This window comes from Dryobates pubescens, chromosome Z (assembly GCF_014839835.1).
Source record: "Dryobates pubescens isolate bDryPub1 chromosome Z, bDryPub1.pri, whole genome shotgun sequence".
NCBI lineage: Eukaryota > Metazoa > Chordata > Aves > Piciformes > Picidae > Dryobates > Dryobates pubescens.
The window spans coordinates 6,410,321-6,428,514 of record NC_071657.1 but is presented as its reverse complement, the minus strand read 5'-3'; positions in this window follow the sequence as shown (position 1 = coordinate 6,428,514).

The following is an 18,194-nucleotide window of genomic DNA, read 5'->3' as shown; positions in this document are numbered from 1 at the left end:
CCCACGGAGGTGATGGAGTCACAGTCATTGGAGGTGTTTAGGAAGAGACTGGATGGTGTGGTTGGTGCCATGGTTTAATTGATTAGATGGTGTGTGGGGTTTTTTTCCTCTTTTTTTTTTTTTTTTTTCCTTTTTCCTTTAATATCACTTACACTTGATCTTGTACACTTTTCATCACCCTATTTAACATCTGGAAAATCTGCTGCCTTTTTCTTTAATTACCTCCTTTGGCTAGTATTATCTCATCTGTTTGAGGTCTTTTTTCTGTTTTACAAGGGATCTTACTCACTTTCATTAAAGCACTTTGAAAATACCTTAAAGGTGGAGGTCATGAGGATGTGGTGGGGCTCTTTCCAGTGGTGCCCAGTGACAGAACACCAGTGGCAACAGGTACAAACCAGAACACAGGAGGTTCTACATCAACACATTCTGATGCAGCCTGATCTAGGAGAACCTTCTTCAGCATGGAGGTTGAACTAGTTTCCTTCCAACCCCTGCCATTCTGTGATTCTGTGAAAAGTCAGCTCCACTCAGTGGAGCTGTTTGAATTGACACACTGTCCAATATCCTGGCTGATCTGTTTCAGTGTGGTGGTTGCCATGTTCTCTGAGGTTAACTGGGAGGTGCCTTCTCACAGCAGAGACTTGGGGTTGTGCACTCAATTGATGCAGAATTAAGACTGGGAGCAAAATTTGTGTCTAGAGATGTATTTACCCATGGCCTGCTTTTCCTTTCTCAGGAAGACTTCCAGGGACAAACCTCTTGAGGAGCTCTTCAAAGGCTGTTTATCATGTCAATGTAAATCAGGAGGAAGATGTTCTGCATTCAGAAATTTAGACCACTGGCAACTGGCATTAAAAAAAAAAGTCTCCCTCACTGAAAATCTTTTTAAAACAAATTAGAAAGGTGAGAAGTGGCATAAACCATTCATCCAAGGTAAAACAAGAGAGCACTTCACTTGTGAACTTACTGAACTGAGGCTTTCTCATGTCACACAGGGAGGGATGTTACACAGGATTTCTAGTCATGTCCCCACAAGCCCTGAAATAACCATAAAATTCAATGTGCTAATAAAGAGCTATGAGATTAAATAATAAAGAAAATGATATATCACTGCAAATGGATATTACAGCAAGCACTGCATGTGACTGGACAGCAATTCATCACGCAGAGCACGACTGGTTGCATATTGTCACACTCTTTCTCATATATATTAAAATTTATATATTAAAATTAATACCACTCATGAATTTTGATGGCTCTTCTCTGTCTCCTGTTTGGAATATACAATGTTTTTCCACCAATCACTTCAGAGCTGTCTGTCAATGCCAAGTCTCCAGTTCCACCACAGCCCTGCCTTGTCACAGTCCTCCCCCTCCAATGGACATACACTGTCCCAGGCACATTAGAGGACAGACCCCCAATAACAGCCCACAATTCCCAGTTCCCATTGACCTCCAGCCCATTTACCTTTCTCCCACTGTCTCTTGGCACTATTGATGACTGATTGTTTGAAAGCTTGGCTGACACTGCTTACCTTCGGATAAGGAAATCTCAGGAAGAGTAATTGATGAAGTTATCTTGGTGCTGTATACCCTGAGGTAAGAGTATACTGAGATAACTGCTTCCAGGGGAACCCTATCAAGATCAGAGATTCCCAAAACACCAGACCTGCATCCTTGAGGATTAACATTGTTTGATAATGTGGTGGGTTGAAACTTGCCCCCCAACATTAGCTTTGCCAGCCCAGCCCAGTTGGAAGTAAATGAAAGCTGTATTTACAAGCAAACTACACTCTACAATGGAATGTAATGAATATGTACAAAATATACAGGATTTACAATATTTACAGTTATGTACAATTAGTAAACAGCACAAGGATCCCCCTGGTCTTTGAGAAGCTACTAGCTTCTCATCTGCTAGCCCCCTACAAAAGAAGGGACAAGAGATAGAAGCAGAGAAGTTAATACAAAAACAATGCAGCCAAGGTTAAGCAGAAGAAAGTGAGTATCTCTCCCAGAGCAAAGAAGCGAGGAGAGAGAGAAAGATTGTTTAGGGATTGTTTAGAATTATCTTTATCTTCCTTTTTCACATCCAATTGTGATTTATTTACATTTTACTACATAGTGTTCAAGATCTGTGAAAAAAAAATAAAATTAAAGGTATAGCCTAAAACTATCACAGGTAACATCAGCAAAGTCCTTTAATATGGTGCCCTGATGTTGAACTTACCTCATTATAATATCATTACAATGTGAAAACCCACACCTTCTAGCTAGAGAAGCCTCCTACACAGATAGATACCTTGATTTCTGAGCATGGATAATGAGTTTAAAAGAAGATGTATCTTTAAGATGAAGCAAGAAAGAATCACTGGTAGGTTTGTTGGTGTTACCATGAGGTGTAGGTAATATATTTTAGGATAGGATAGGATAGGATAGGATAGGATAGGATAGGATAGGATAGGATAGGATAGGATAGGATAGGATAGAATAGAATAGAATAGAATAGAATAGAATAGAATAGAATAGAATAGAATAGAATAGAATAGAATAGAATAGAATAGAATAGAATTAACCAGGTTGGAAAAGACCTTCAAGATCATCAAGTCCAACCTATCACCCAGCACCATCTAATCAACTAAACCATGGCACCAAGCACCCCATCCAGTCTCCTGTTAAATGTCTCCTCTCACCTCCAGTGATGGTGACTCCACCACCTCCCTGGGCAGCACATTCCAATGGCCAATCTCTCTTTCTGGGAAGAACTTCTTCCTAACATCCAGCCTAAACCTCCCCTGGTGCAGCTTGAGACTCTGTCTTCTTGTTCTGGTGCTGGTTGCCTGTGAGAAGAGACCAACCCCCTCCTGGCTACAACCCCCCTTCAGGTAGTTGTAGAGAGCAAGGTCTCCCCTGAGCCTCCTCTTCTCCAGGCTAAGCAACCCCAGCTCCCTCAGCCTCTCCTCACAGGGCTGTGCTCCAAACCCCTCCCCAGCTTTGTTGCCCTTCTCTGGACATGTTCCAGGAACTCAGCGTCCTTCCTAAACTGAGGAGCCCAGAACTGGACACAGGACTTAAGGTGTGGCCTAACCAGTGCTGAGTACGGGGGCAGAATGATATCCCTGCTCCTGCTGGCCACACTGTTCCTGATCCAGGCCAGGATGCCTGTACCTGCTCTGCATTTCAACTGATGTGCTAGCTCTGTAGAATCATCACACAGAACTTTGGGGGAAAAAAACAAATATCTTGACTCTGTGTGTCAATTCACTTTTAGATGCCAGGTAAAGAACGCAGATTTGGGGCAACACTATTGTTCGGGGAAGCCCCACCCCAGGGATGGTTCTGGTGACCTTGGGCAGCCCCATTGCTAGTTATGGTGAGGTTACGACCCCTGCTTCTCTGATCAAGAACCGGCAAGGAACTGAGCTCACACTACTGGGGCACAGAGTCAGACCAGCTCCTGTGTCACCTCTGCTTTTGCCCCCATGTGCAGTCCAGACTGTAAGGGAGCGGAGCTGAGAACAAGGCAGTGATTAATTATTGGGATGGCAGAAGCCACAGGGCCCTTGGGGCTGCAAACCCACAACATCTTCCCCTGACTGATCTACCTCTCATGTCTGATGCTTCACCACTGATTGTTTGGGTCCTTCCAGATTGTAGTCTGACAGAGTGAGTCCAGAGGAAAGCCACGAAAATAATCAAGGGGCTGGAACACTTCTACAAGGTTGTAGAAGTGGAGGGAGCTGGGGTTGTTCATCCTGGAGAAGATAAGAATCCATGGGAGACCTCCAAGAAGACCAGAAAGGAATTGTTTTCAAAGGTCTGCAGTGATAGGATGAGGGGCAATGGTCTGAAATTAAAGAAGAGTAGATTTAGATTGGATGTTTGGAACAAGTTCTTTATCATCAGGGTGGTGGAACACTGGAACAAGTTGCCCAGTGTGACGGTAGTTGATGCTCCATCCTTGGAGATATTCAAGGTGATGCTTGACAGGACTCTGGGCAACCTGAGCTGATGGAGGATGTCCCTGCTGACTGCAGGGGTTTGGACTAGATGACCTTTGGAGTTCTCTTCCAACCCCAAACCATTCTATGATTCTGATTCTATGATCACAAGTGGCATGTTCTGGGTGAGAGCTGGGGTTGAAGGTGTTTCTGCACAGCTGAAATGTTGCTCATGAGTCTGGAACAATTCACACCTCAACCTATGACTTGCTTAAGTCTTGGATTCTGTGTCTGCACTGAGCCAAATCTGCTTGTGTGTGAGTGACTTTCCCAAAAGAAACCAGAAATTCAGGTCACTGGCCCCAAAACAGCCTTCAAGGAAGAGTTATGCCTGAACATCTCTGCAGGGGACAGAGGCAGGCTTTGCTTACCCCAGAGAAGCCTTCACCTGCTTGAAGTAACTTGAAATTTGTGTGCTTTTGATTTCAGACCACCCTGCTGCCAATGACACAAATGTAATTTCAGCTCTCAAAAAATACATGTTAATCCAAAATCTCCAGCCTGCGGTCCCTGCAGTATCAAAGGGGAAGAAGAAGTACCTCCAGGTGCTGGTAGACACTTCTGTTATGATCCTTTTGTCCATAGGCCATGGACTGTGACCCAGACAGACAGATTTTGCATTAGAATGATCCCATAGTTATGATTTGAAGAGAGCATAGGAAGAGTGAGAGTAAGTCCTCTGAACTGCAGTTCATGTAGGAAACAGGCAGAGCTTAGGAAAAGCCTTCCCCCTAAGCAATACTCTTCTCTACTTCTGTTAACCATGGGGTCTTCTGAGATGATGAGTTCAGAATAACTTCAGAGTTCAGCTCTGCCACACACTTCAGTCCTGGGCATTCAGGTACAACCCTGGACACATAAAGAATTGGGAGACTTGAGCACAAGCTAGTCTTCTTCCTAGGTCCCAGTACTTTCTTCTGGCAGGAGAGGGACAGAAACCATTCCAGAACCAGTGTAGAGGTCTCCCAGCTCTGTCAGCTATATAAGGGTGCCCCAGCTCTATGAGCTGTACAGGGATTTCCTGCCTTGATGGGTCCCTTTTGGCACAGCAGAGCATTCCCTGGAGAGCCCCAATGCCACTGCAGTGCTGGTGAGAGCAAAATCAAATTCAATTTCATCAGAGATACTAGTGAGATTTTCTGTGTGTAATCTTAGTTGTTAGCAGAGTGCAGGGAGCTTCGGAGGTGGAGTGGCATGGTGTCCTTCAGTAACATGAGAGGTAGAGAGAAAGGACAGCAGCAGGCTGGATAAAGGATAATCCTGCCATGCTACCTTTGGTCAAAAGTCATCCTCCAGGGCTGGTCATAGGAAATGGTGTGTCCTGTGGGTCTCTCACAGCTCCATTTTTCCCACTGAAAGACCTGAAGGAGACACTGATGAGAAATTTCTTCTGGACCATGTGCTTCTGAGGCAGATAATTTAGTTTGCTGACCACAGTGCCCATTTGCAGGGGATTCCCTCACAGGGTCTGAGCAAGGTAAGAAAGTTCAGCACCTGAGGGCAGACAGCCAAAGTCTGTTGCAGCCACTGCTCAGAGGGCAGCTGCTGGATGCATGTGGAGTGCAGGATTCCTTAGCTGACCAACTCCTTAGCACACTGCCTAGAGCAAAATAATCACATTCCATGAGTGCCAAAAACAACATCCTCACCTTGTCACCCTTTGATTGGAACCTGCTGCAGAAGCCACTTCCTTGACATGCTGACACCTCTTTCTGGGAAAAGATTTTAGCTTATATATGTGGTTGGATTTCACTGGTTAGGGGATTGATGACAAAGAGTATAGAAACAGCCACTCTGAGCAATAGTTGACTTCAGCTAAGGACTTAGGTTAGATGTTGGCTGAGGGGTTTAGGGCTTCTAGGGACTTCTGCTTCTATTAGTTAGCTATTTCTTCTGGCTAGGGCTTCATTTTAAAGGTGCTGCTAGGGATATGCTTGGGACTTCTGTTAACTGCTTCATCTGTTAAGGGCTTCCAAGACTTCTTCTGTAAGTGGGACTCTGAGGTCTGTAATGCTGGGGATTCTACAATACAGCAATAAAGGACTTCTGGGAGGCCTGTTGGATGAGAAGCTCAACATGAGCCAGCAGTGTGCACTTGCAGCCCAGAAAGCCAACCACAGCCTGGGCTGCATCAAGAGAAGCATAGCCAGCAGGTCGAGGGAGGTGATTCTCCCTCTCTGCTCCACTCTGGTGAAGACCCCACCTGGAGTACTGCATCCGGTTCTGGAGCCTCTGCTCCAGGAAGGATCTGGTGCTGGAAGGTGTCCAGATAAAGACCATGAGGATGATCAGAGAGAGCTGGAGCTGCTCTGTTATGAGGACAGACTGAGAGAGTTGGGGCTGTTCAGTCTGGAGAGTAGAAGGCTCTGAGGAGACATTCTTGTGGCCTTCCAGGATCTGAAGGGGGCTACAAGAAAGCTGGGAAGGGAATTATTAGGGTGTCAGGGAGTGATAGGACTGGGGGCAATGGAAAAAAAATAGAAATGGGTAGATTGAGATTGGATGTTAGGAAGAAGTTCTTCCCCATGAGGGTGGTGAGAGACTGGCACAGGTTGCCCAGGGAGGTGGTGGAAGCCTCATCCCTGGAGGTTTTTAAGGCCAGGCTGGATGTGGCTCTAAGCAACCTGCTCTAGTGTGAGGAGTTCCTGTCCATGGCAAGGGGGTTGGAACTAGATGATCCTTGAGGTCACTTTCAACCCTAACACTTCTATGATTCTATGACTTTTGAGATTCTCTACCTCAATGTTTAACAGCAAGGTAGGAGTCCAGGATGTGTGGCCTCCTGAGCTGGGTAATAGAGGGACTATTATAGAGGGACAAACAGAGGGACTATTATAGAGGGACAAACAGAGAGGGACCTGGGGGTGCTGATTGACACCCGCCTAAACGTGAACTAGCAGTGTGCCCAGGTGGCCAAGAGGGCCAATGGCATCCTGGCCTGCATTAGGAACAGTGTTGCCAGCAGGAGCAGGGAGGTCATTGTGCCCCTGTACTCTGCATTGGTTAGGCCACACCTTGAGTCCTGTGTCCAGCTCTGGGCCCCTCAATTTAGGAAGGACATCGAGACACTTGAACGTGTCCAGAGAAGGGCAACAAGGCTGGTGAGAGGCCTTGAGCACAGCCCTGTGAGGAGAGGCTGAGGGAGCTGGGATTGTTTATCCTGGAGAAGAGAAGGATCAGGCGTGACCTCATTGCCCTCTACAACTACCTGAAAGGTGGTTGTAGCCAGGAAGGGGTTGGTCTCTTGTCCCAGGCAACCAGCACCAGAACAAGGGGACACAGTCTCAAGCTGCACCAGGAGAGGTTTAGACTCGAAGTGAGGAGAAAGTTCTTCACTGAGCGAGTCATTCGTCATTGGAATGTGCTGCCCAGGGAGGTGGTGGAGTCACCGTCCCTGGAGGTGTTCAAGGGGAGATTGGACGTGGCACTTGGTGCCATGGTCTAGTCGTGGGGTTTGTCGAGACAGGTTGGACTTGACGATCCTTGATCCTCGGGGTCTCTTCCAACCTTAGTTACACTGTGATACTGTGATACTGTATTCCTGCTATATGCAATAGGGTTCATGCCTTCATTAGTCACCCAATAGAGAATCTTCTTCTTCCTACTCCAATCTGTCACCACAGTCCATTCTTCCTTCAACAGATAGCTTCTCCAGCAAACTCAAAGGCACTAGACCTGGGGAAGCAGGGTCTCAGGAAACCCCTCCACACTCAGCCTGCTTCTGCCCTGTTCCTACATCACAGCAGACCTGGCCTCCGTGGGAACAAAGGAAACCAGGACAATGCTGTCCTTGGCATTGTAAGCTGGTCAGTTCTCTGAAACAATTATTTCAATCCTAAATTCCAGTTATTTGATGTCTGAATAATTAAAACAATCAATCAAACAAAAAACAACCCACAAAAAAAAACCAACAAAAAAAAACCAAAAAAGACCAAAAAAAAACCAAACCACAAAACCCCTAAACAAAGCCCAAAACCAAACAGAAAACCACATCTATAACCAAAACACTAAACCAGACCAGAAGACACAATGCTTTCTTTTTTTTTTTTTTTTTTCAAGAAGATGGCATTCTGAGCTGAAGACTGTGAGCAATCAACTTGAATTTTTCAGTGGGATAAGGATTTCATCAAGTATCTGAATATGACATGGGAATGGGGGAAATCTTAGGAGCTCTTGGATTTTTTTGTCTTCTCTTTTCTTCGATTCATTCAAGGTCCATGCAAATAAGGACTCAGTGTAACAGCGCTGCTCATCAGTGAGCTATTGTCAGGAGAAAGGAGAACTCATCACAGATAGGGTTTGTTCCTTGAGGGGATGACTCATTTACCTCCATCTACTAGCACAGATGCTTTAGCATACCTGTCATCCCTCAGGTGATCCATCTACCCGAAGGACTTAGCTGCCTGAACCTTCATTTCTGTGATTTGTGATTTTTTATTTTTCATTTAAATATGCTTGGAAGCAAAACCCCATTGTAAAGAAATATATAAAATGTCTGCATCCCCACAGAAGTAATTTCTCAAACGTGGTGTTTTCATGGGCAATTTTTATGAATGGCCGTGATAACATTACACAGACAGCAGGCATTAGCCAGCTAATAACAAAGTGAGGTGACATGATATTGGATATTTGTTTATTTTTATTAAAATAAAGTTTCATCTCAAGTCAATAATTATTTAAACAAGACTAGTGCTGCCTGATTTTCATTCCCTTCACTCATAAAAGATTTCCAGTGTTTTTTCTTGTAGTGTAGCTATAAATCTAGCTACAGGTAGTGAAAAGAAAGGTATTCTGACTGAGAAGGTCTTTTATTCTAAAAGAAAATTGGAAACAGGATAGCAAATGTGAAGTTTGGGGTTTTTTTTCCTGATGGTGTGGCAGTGGATGATACACAGTGATGCCTCAACAAAGCCTGAAGATGAGGGAACCGCATGGTAATGCACAATTTGCCACAAGCCTCTCTGAACATGGAAACAAGGAACTCTCCTATTCCACATATACTGTTTTCCCTTTTTTTTTTTTTTTTAATCTGAGTTTAAGGATTTATTCATTTGAAACATCCTGTGACTAGTTTCCCTCAACTATCATCCCTCAGTTACTATGGCGGTGAAGAAATGTACACTTGATGAGATGTTTTAAAACCAAAGGTAAAGCCCCAGCTGTGGGGCTCAGTCAGAATCCATTGCAAAGTGGGAAGGGCAGGATTCTTCCTGCCTGGAGGTTCCAGAGGTCCTGTGAGAAATCTCAGCAAAGATTCCAAGAAGATTTTTTTGCTCACAGAATTTCAAGCCACAGCTTTCACGAGCTTCGTTGCTTCACAGGAGAGCAAAGCCTTATGTCTCTCCAAGGCCAAGACTGGTGTTGTACACACACACACACAGACAGACATGTATCAGACCTTTAATTCAAAAGCATATCAATGTCTGCTCAGTGTAAGTGAGGTGTAATACGTACACTTGCACAGGGGTTCAGCTGTCTGTTGCCACCCACAGGAGCGCATGCACTATGTAGAGATGCAAGCAAAGTTTTTCAGCGGTATATTTTAGTAATCTCTTCAGCTATTCTGACTCATTCTTCAAGTCAATGCCATCAGAGATTGCTTCACAGGCACCAGAGCTATCAAAAAACAGGCAAATAAAACAAAACCCAACCAGATCAAAACAAACAAAGCCAAGTACAACAAACAAAAACAAACAAACAACTTGCTGGAATGCATCCAGAGAAGGGCAACAAAGTTGGTGAGAGGTTTGGAACACAAACCCTATGAGGACAGGCTGAGGGAGCTGGGATTGTTTAGCCTGGAGAAGAGGAGGCTCAGGGTTGACCTTATTGCTGTCTACAACTACCTGAAGGGAGGTTGTGGACAGGCGGAGGTTGGTCTCTTCTCCCAGGCAACCAGCACCAGAACAAGAGGACACAGTCTCAAGCTGCACCAGGGGAAGTTCAGACTGGATGTTAGGAAGAAATTCTTCACAGAAAGAGTAATTGCCCATTAGAATGGGCTGCCTGGGGAGGTCGTGGTGTCACCATCATTGGAGGTGTTCAGGAGGAGACTTGATATTTTGCTTGGTTGCATGGTTTAGTTGATTAGGTGGTGTTGGATGATAGGTTGGACGCGTTGATCTTGAAAGTCTCTTCCAACCTGGCTTATTCCCTTCCCTTCCCTTCCCTTCCCTTCCCTTCCCTTCCCTTCCCTTCCCTTCCCTTCCCTTCCCTTCCCTTCCCTTCCCTTCCCTTCCCTTCCCTTCCCTTCCCTTCCCTTCCCTTCCCTTCCCTTCCCTTCCCTTCCCTTCCCTTCCCTTCCCTTCCCAAACCTTCCCTTCCCTTCCCAAACCTTCCCAAACCTTCCCAAACCTTCCCTTCCCTTCCCAAACCTTCCCTTCCCAAACCTTCCCTTCCCTTCCCAAACCTTCCCTTCCCTTCCCTTCCCAAACCTTCCCTTCCCAAACCTTCCCTTCCCTTCCCAAACCTTCCCTTCCCTTCCCAAACCTTCCCTTCCCAAACCTTCCCTTCCCAAACCTTCCCTTCCCTTCCCTTCCCAAACCTTCCCTTCCCTTCCCTTCCCAAACCTTCCCTTCCCAAACCTTCCCTTCCCTTCCCTTCCCTTCCCTTCCCTTCCCTTCCCTTCCCTTCCCTTCCCTTCCCTTCCCTTCCCTTCCCTTCCCTTCCCTTCCCTTCCCTTCCCTTCCCTTCCCTTCCCTTCCCTTCCCTTCCCTTCCCTTCCCTTCCCTTCCCTTCCCTTCCCTTCCCTTCCCTTCCCTTCCCTTCCCTTCCCAAACCTTCCCTTCCCAAACCTTCCCTTCCCAAACCTTCCCTTCCCTTCCCTTCCCAAACCTTCCCTTCCCTTCCCTTCCCAAACCTTCCCTTCCCTTCCCTTCCCAAACCTTCCCTTCCCTTCCCAAACCTTCCCTTCCCTTCCCTTCCCTTCCCTTCCCTTCCCTTCCCTTCCCTTCCCTTCCCAAACCTTCCCAAACCTTCCCAAACCTTCCCAAACCTTCCCAAACCTTCCCAAACCTTCCCAAACCTTCCCTTCCCTTCCCAAACCTTCCCTTCCCAAACCTTCCCTTCCCAAACCTTCCCTTCCCAAACCTTCCCTTCCCAAACCTTCCCACAAACAAAAATATTTACAGCTCCTGGTTCTCATAGCAAAACCAACTTTTTAAATCATGGATGTCTACAACTAATCTGATTTTTCAGAAACCCAAAGCACTTCCTTTAGGATGATTTATGAGTGTCTGGATGCAGCCAATCAATGTTTTCTCCTAAAGTATCATTTAACTTGTTGAAGATTCTAATCCTAAAATATTAGAATTTCCAAGACACAGTGACTTGAAAAAAAAAATCAGTTAACATTAGAATTCTTTTCACTGAGATATTATGTGCTGGAGAAATACACTGAGATATTTGAACAATCCAGCAAAGATACAGAATGAATTCACTTGTTCACAGTCCATCTTAAGCAGTCCAAGGTGCAAAAGCTTTGTATTTCATACAAGTACATAGGTGTCAGGTATTCTAACAAACACTAACACCTTTTAAGCCACAGGAAATCGGAACTACCCATTTATGCACAACAAGGTAAGATGATGAAACACAGAGAGATATAGAAAACACTGCCAAATGTCAGCAAAAGACCTAGTAATGGAAGTAGAGGCCCAGTCGGCATGGATTTAGGAAGGGCAGATCCTGCCTGACCAACCTGATCTCCTTCTATGATCAGGTGACTGCCTGGTGGATGTGGGGCAGGCTATGGATGTAGGCTACCTGGACTTCAGCAAGACCTTTAACACCATCCCCCACAGCAAATTCCTGTCCAAGCCATCAGCCCCTGGCTTGGACAGCAGCACTGTGTTCTGGGTTAGGAACTGGCTGGAGGGCTGTGCCCAGAGAGTGGTGGTGTATGGTGCCACATCCAGCTGGCAGCCAGTCACTAGTGGTGTGCCCCAGGGATCAGTGTTGGGCCCCATGCTCTTTAATATCTTCATTGATGAACTAGACGAGGGCATTGAGTCCATCATCAGTAAATTTGCAGACGACACCAAGCTGGGGGCAGGAATTGATCTGTTAGAGGGTAGAGAGGCTCTGCAGAGGGACCTCGACAGGCTGGACAGATGGGCAGAGTCCAAAGGCATGAGTTTTAACACATCCAAGTGCTGGGTTCTACACATTGGCCACAACAACCCAATGCAGTGCTACAGGCTGGTGTCAGACTGGCTGGAGAGTGGGCCAGCAGAGAGGGACCTGGGGGTACTGGTTGACAGCCGGCTGAACATGAGCCTGCAATGTGCTCAGGCAGCCAGGAGGGCCAAGGGCTGCCCAGGGAGTTCGTGGAGTCGCCATCATTGGGGGTGTTCAGGAGGGGACTGGATGGGGTGCTTCGTGCCATGGTTTAGTTGATTAGATGGTGTTGAATGATGGGTTGGACACGATCTTGAAGGTCTCTTCCAACCTGGTCTACTTTATTCTATTCTATTCTATTCTGTTCTATTCTGTTCTGTTCTATTCTATTCCATCCTATCCACAATAAAAGGCTTTGCCTGGTAGACTGAGTAGTTCCAACTTTCTTTGAATTCAGGGGATGCAAGAAGGTCATTGCTAAGAGATCTTTTTTCTTTCTTTCTCTCTCTTGGTTGTTTTTGTTTTTCTTTCTATAAAATAAAAGCAAGGAAGCTAAATATAAGCATTTATATAGAAACAGACCAGTGTCTCCAAGAGGGAAACATGTCTTGTATTAGCTTAAACAGACAAATAATTGGAGTTTCTCCAGACAGCTTGCCAAAAATACGAAGCAAATCATGACAGCTTTCTCACTTTCAGTACTCAGTTTTAAGTAGGTCATGTTTTTTTATGGCCTTTCACTTCAGTCCAACATAAAAATATTAAGGCACTGTGAGATAAAAGCTCATTTCTTTTCCTCTCTGTTCATTTTTATTGCTCAATTTTAATGCATATAATAAAAATAAATATAAATAAATAAATAATTACCAGCAGGAACTTTCGGTCTGTAAGTTCAAACGAGAAAGATTATTTTCAGGGATGGTATTTACCATATGGTCACATGGCAGTTCTCATGTGAAAACTTGTATTCCACCATAAACAGCTGCTTCTGCATATTTTTTCTTTTCTTTTATCTGTCTTAATTGATATAATATTGACCAAATTGTTTTATACCAGGAAAGCAGAAAAAACAAATTTTACCCCCCATACAGAGAAAAACCTTTTGTGTTCTTGAGGTATGTGAAGTTCAGAATGAAAACAGCTAAGATAAAACATTTCTTCTGACACTCTCAGCTGTGAGTTAAATGCTAATTAGTTTGTTATAGACAAACAATGCTCTCTTCTTTCCCTTTCTACACAATTAATCATAAACTGCTACAAAAATGCTCTCGTCATCCACCTTTTATGTCTGACAGTCCTTCCAAAATGTGCCAGAATTTAAAGTACACTGGCCTTAAGATAACACACACACAAATAACAAAGAGAGAGGAGAAAGCAGAAGCAGCAGACAGAGTATGGGAGAGAAAGAGGGAAGGAACTGGAAGAAAAAGTGAAACAAACCCTGCTAATGAATTAGTTGTTTGAACACAAACACAGATAATCCAAATATTATGCCTGTCTAAATAAGTCAGTTGAAATAGAATGTCTGTTCTACAGAATGAAAAGAAATAGAGACAAAAAAAAAAAAAAAAGGATTGCTTGGTCACCACGACTACTAATGAAGAGCTTTTATTTCACTACGGCAATCATATCAGTCATAAAATGCACTGAATGACAAGGAACTTTTAAAGGTCATCTTGTCCAATACCCTTGCAGTAAGCATGGACATCCCCAACTAAATGAAGGTGCTCAGAGCCCCTCATCAAGCCTGACCCTGAATGTGTCCAGGGATGTAGCTTCCACCACCTCCCTGGGCAACTTGTCTGAGTGTTCTGCCACCCTCAAGAGTGAAAGACTTCTTCCTAATATCCAGTTTAAAATCTACCCTTCTCTAGTTTAAAGCCACTGCCCATTGTCCTAGTGCTACATGCCCTTCTGAGCAGTCCCTCCACATCTTTCTCGTAGGCTCCCTTCAGGAGTTGTGAGGCCACTATAAGGTCTCTTCTCGAGGCTGAACAACCCCAACACTCTCAGCCTGTCTTCATAGGAGAGGTGCTCCAGCCCTTTGATTATTTTTGTGTCCTTTCTCTGTACCTGCTCCAGCAGATCCGTGTCCTGGATGAGACCCTGGGCAACCTAATCTAGTTGGGGGTGTCCCTACTGACTGCAGGGAGGTTGGACTGGGTGACCATTGGAGGTCCCTTCTGGCCTGGACCATTCTATGATTCTGTGGGCCCCACAGTTTAGGAAAGATGTTGACTTGCTGGAAGGTGTCCAGAGAAGGGCAAGAAAACTGGGGAGGGCTGTGGAGCACAAGCCTTATGAAGAGAGGCTGAGGGAGCTGGGATTGCTTAGCCCGGAAAAGAGGAGGCTCAGAAGAGACCTTATTGTTGTCTGCAACTACCTGAAGGAAGGTTGTAGACAGGTGGGGGTTGGTCTCTTCTCCCACCAGAACAAGAGGACACAGTTTCAAGCTGTGCCAGGGGAGGTTCAGGCTGGATGTTAGGAAGAAGTTCTTCACAGAAAGAGTGATTACCTATTGGAATGGGCTGCCCAAGAAGGTGGTGGAATCACCATCACTGGAGGTGTTTAAGAAGAGACTGGGTGAGGTGCTTGGTGCCATGGTTTAGTTTATTCTATTCTATTCTAGTTGATTAGATAGTGTTGGATGATAGGTTGGACTTGATGATCTGAAAGGTCTTTTCCAACCTGGTTAATATATTGTATTGCATTGCATTGCATTGCATTGCATTGCATTGCATTGCATTGCATTCTATTCTATTCTATTCTATTCTATTCTATTCTATTCTATTCTATTCTATTTTATGATTCTGTGATTCTTGTGTTGAGGGCCTCAGAGCTGTTTTCATATGTCTTCACATAATTTTTAATGACTATGACTTGTGCATTGAAGCAGAGTGTAGACTATGTACTAGATGTAGAAACAGTAGTTTGGGTTCTCAAGGCAATTTAGCATGGCAGTTTGGGATTCAGCACAAAGTGACTTAATCTGTTAACGATTCCTTATAACCAGAACTTCTGCAAATTAAACAAAACAGTTCATTAACTGTCCACAAGCTGAAAGCAAAATTGATACTTGCTTAAAAACCCAAAGTTTTTCTTTAGAATAATATCATATCACATTACTCTTTTGTGTGCTCACAACTAGGTGGCTTGTTCAAAGCCCACTTCAAAATTGCTAAGCTACTTTGCAGTAAGGATGCAGTGCTGGAGCACTGATCATTTTCAGTGAAATCACCGAATTTAGTGCAATCTTCTCTACTTCTATAATATCATTTATAACAAAGATATCATCTGATACAAAAGAAAAAAAATATAAATGACAAAATCAAAGCCAGATAACATATTGTGTCTACTTACAGGCAGTGAAAAATACATATTCAAGACACACTTACAAACACACACAGCTGTGGCTGTAGACACCTATGGATTGCAATCCTGATATACAGATTATGCAGGTTTGCACCTACTAGAAATTCACTGTCTTGTGCCTCTGAGTGAAATAACATAAGATTTGAAAAGTGCTAGAAGTATACAGACATCTCTTCATATTGTGTTGTTGTGGCTTCTTCCCCCTCCCCAACCTTCACCCCAGTTAAAACCAAACCACCAAACAATGTTTCATTATTGGAAGAACATTAACAGCCATTCACATTGAGCCTAAGGGAAGCACACCAATACCTCTGAAAGTTTTGAAGTATGTGCTCTCAGACCAAATCCTGTAGAGATTTTGAGCTGTGAGACAGAAGTAGGCTACATGCAGCAAAAGGACAGAACAGATACACAGGATGGTCTAGGATAGTTTCATGATGCAAAGGCACTGAATAAAATGCCCAAGGGTAACTTAAAAGGCTCCTAATTTGACCCCATCTTTGCATGACTGTTTAAACTGTTTATACCAAGACCATATGATGCTGATCAGGAATGTTCTCAAGAAGATTTGCCAAAAGCAAATGTGGTAGAAGAATTTCTCCTCAAAGCTTATAATATCTCAGTGAAACATGAGGTTTCCTTTTAAAACAACAAGGAAGAAGATGCCTCACTTCTTTCCCTACATATGTTTTTTAATATATATACATATATATGTATATGTATATATGTTTGGGAAGGCCTCTGGATCAATAATTCTACACCTACAGACCATATAAACCTCCTGGAGGTTCAGCTGAATATTTAAAACCAATATGAAATCAATTCTCAGAGACCTCAAAGGCATGAAGACAAAGCAGAGAAGTATCTGCAATATTGTGAGTCTGTAACTGTGTTTAGTGAACATTGATAATAGCTCTATTGCGTTTGTTTCTCCCTCTGCATTCCTCTCTCTCAGCATCTGTGGCAGAAATCATTTAATATCTTTAGCTTCTTTGCATTCAGGTCATGATGGAAAAGGAGAAAATATTTGCCAAAGATCTGGAAAATATTTCCTTGAAGGAATCATGTCACAGCTGGGAACCTAATATATATTAGCATTTTGAAACCAGACCGGTCAAAACAAAACAAAACAAGCACATACAAAACTAAAACCAACAAAAATAAACCCACAACCAAGCCAAACAAAAAAACAAAACAACAACAAAACCCCAACAAAATAAAACAAAAGCACAGACAAACCACAACAAACAAAAAATTCAAACAAACAACAGCAGCAAACAGAAAAACAACCAACCAAAAGCAACATAAAACAAAACAGTTTACATTGGCCACAGCAAACTTTGGCCACGGCAACCCCATGCAGAGCTACAGGCTGGGGTGGGAGTGGCTGGAGAGCTGCCAAACAGAGAGGGACCTGGGGGTGCTGATTGACAGACACCTAAACATGAGCCAGCAGTGTGCCCAGGTGGCCAAGAGGGCCAATGGCATCCTGGCCTGTATTAGGAATAGTGTGGCCAGCAGGAGCAGGGAGGTCATTGTGCCCCTGTGCTCTGCATTGGTTAGGCCACACCTTGAGTCCTGTGTCCAGTTCTGGGCCCCTCAGTTTAAGAAGGACATTGAAACACTTGAACGTGTCCAGAGAAGGGCAACAAGGCTGGGGAGAGGCCTTGAGCACAAGCCTTATGAGGAGAGGCTGAGGGACCTGGGATTGTGTATCCTGGAGAAGAGAAGGCTCAGGGGTGACCTCATTGCCCTCTACAACTACCTGAAAGGTGGTTGTAGCCAGGAAGGAGTTGGTCTCTTCTCCCAGGCAACCAGCACCAGAACAAGGGGACACAGTCTCAAGCTGCACCAGGGGAGGTTTAGACTCGAGGTGAGGAGGAAGTTCTTCACTAAGCGAGTTGTTCGTCATTGGAATGGGCTGCCCAGGGAGGTGGTGGAGTCGCCGTCCCTGGAGGTGTTCAAGGGGAGATTGGACGTGGCACTTGGTGCCATGGTCTAGTTGTGAGGTCTGTGGTGACAGGTTGGACTTGATGATCCTTGGGGTCTCTTCCAACCTTAGTTATACTGTGATACTGTGATACTGTGAAAGAGATGAAGCTGAGGGAAGGGGGGAAAAGGAAAAAGGTAAATAATTGCTGGTACCCATGCTCTGATTGCTTTATATCCTGACACAAAGACAAGAGCTGTCCCAGGGAAAAAAGAAAAAAAAAAAAAGAGCTAGCTCAAAGTAAGAAACTGCCTCTGCAGTAAGGGTTGGTGTTGTCTCAGAGTGCTCTGGAGGATTAAACCCTCACAAAGAGAAAGCTGGGAGCCAAGCTGCTTTCGTTAGCTCTTGCAGATCTTGTTAGTGTTAGAGAAAAATATTTATACTCAGACATGTTCACAGAAAGAAGAGTCTTTAGCTTATAGCTGTCAACTCTGTGCAGTCTTCTTCAGAGAAGGATTAAAGTCTGCTGACTTGAGCATCATCAATGATTGCACTGTTTCAAAAGACATGAACAGACATCAAAGCAGAATCATCGGGAGAAGGGAATGTGCCACCATCTGTAGGGAAGCCTCAAAGGCAATCAGATGGAACAAGATAACTAAAAAGATATAAAGTTGGGTTGGGAATAGCCAACCACTGAGAAGTCTGAAAAAATGAAATAGAAGAAAATAAAATCGAAGCTCAATATGGTGCTTCAACATTAAGAGAGAA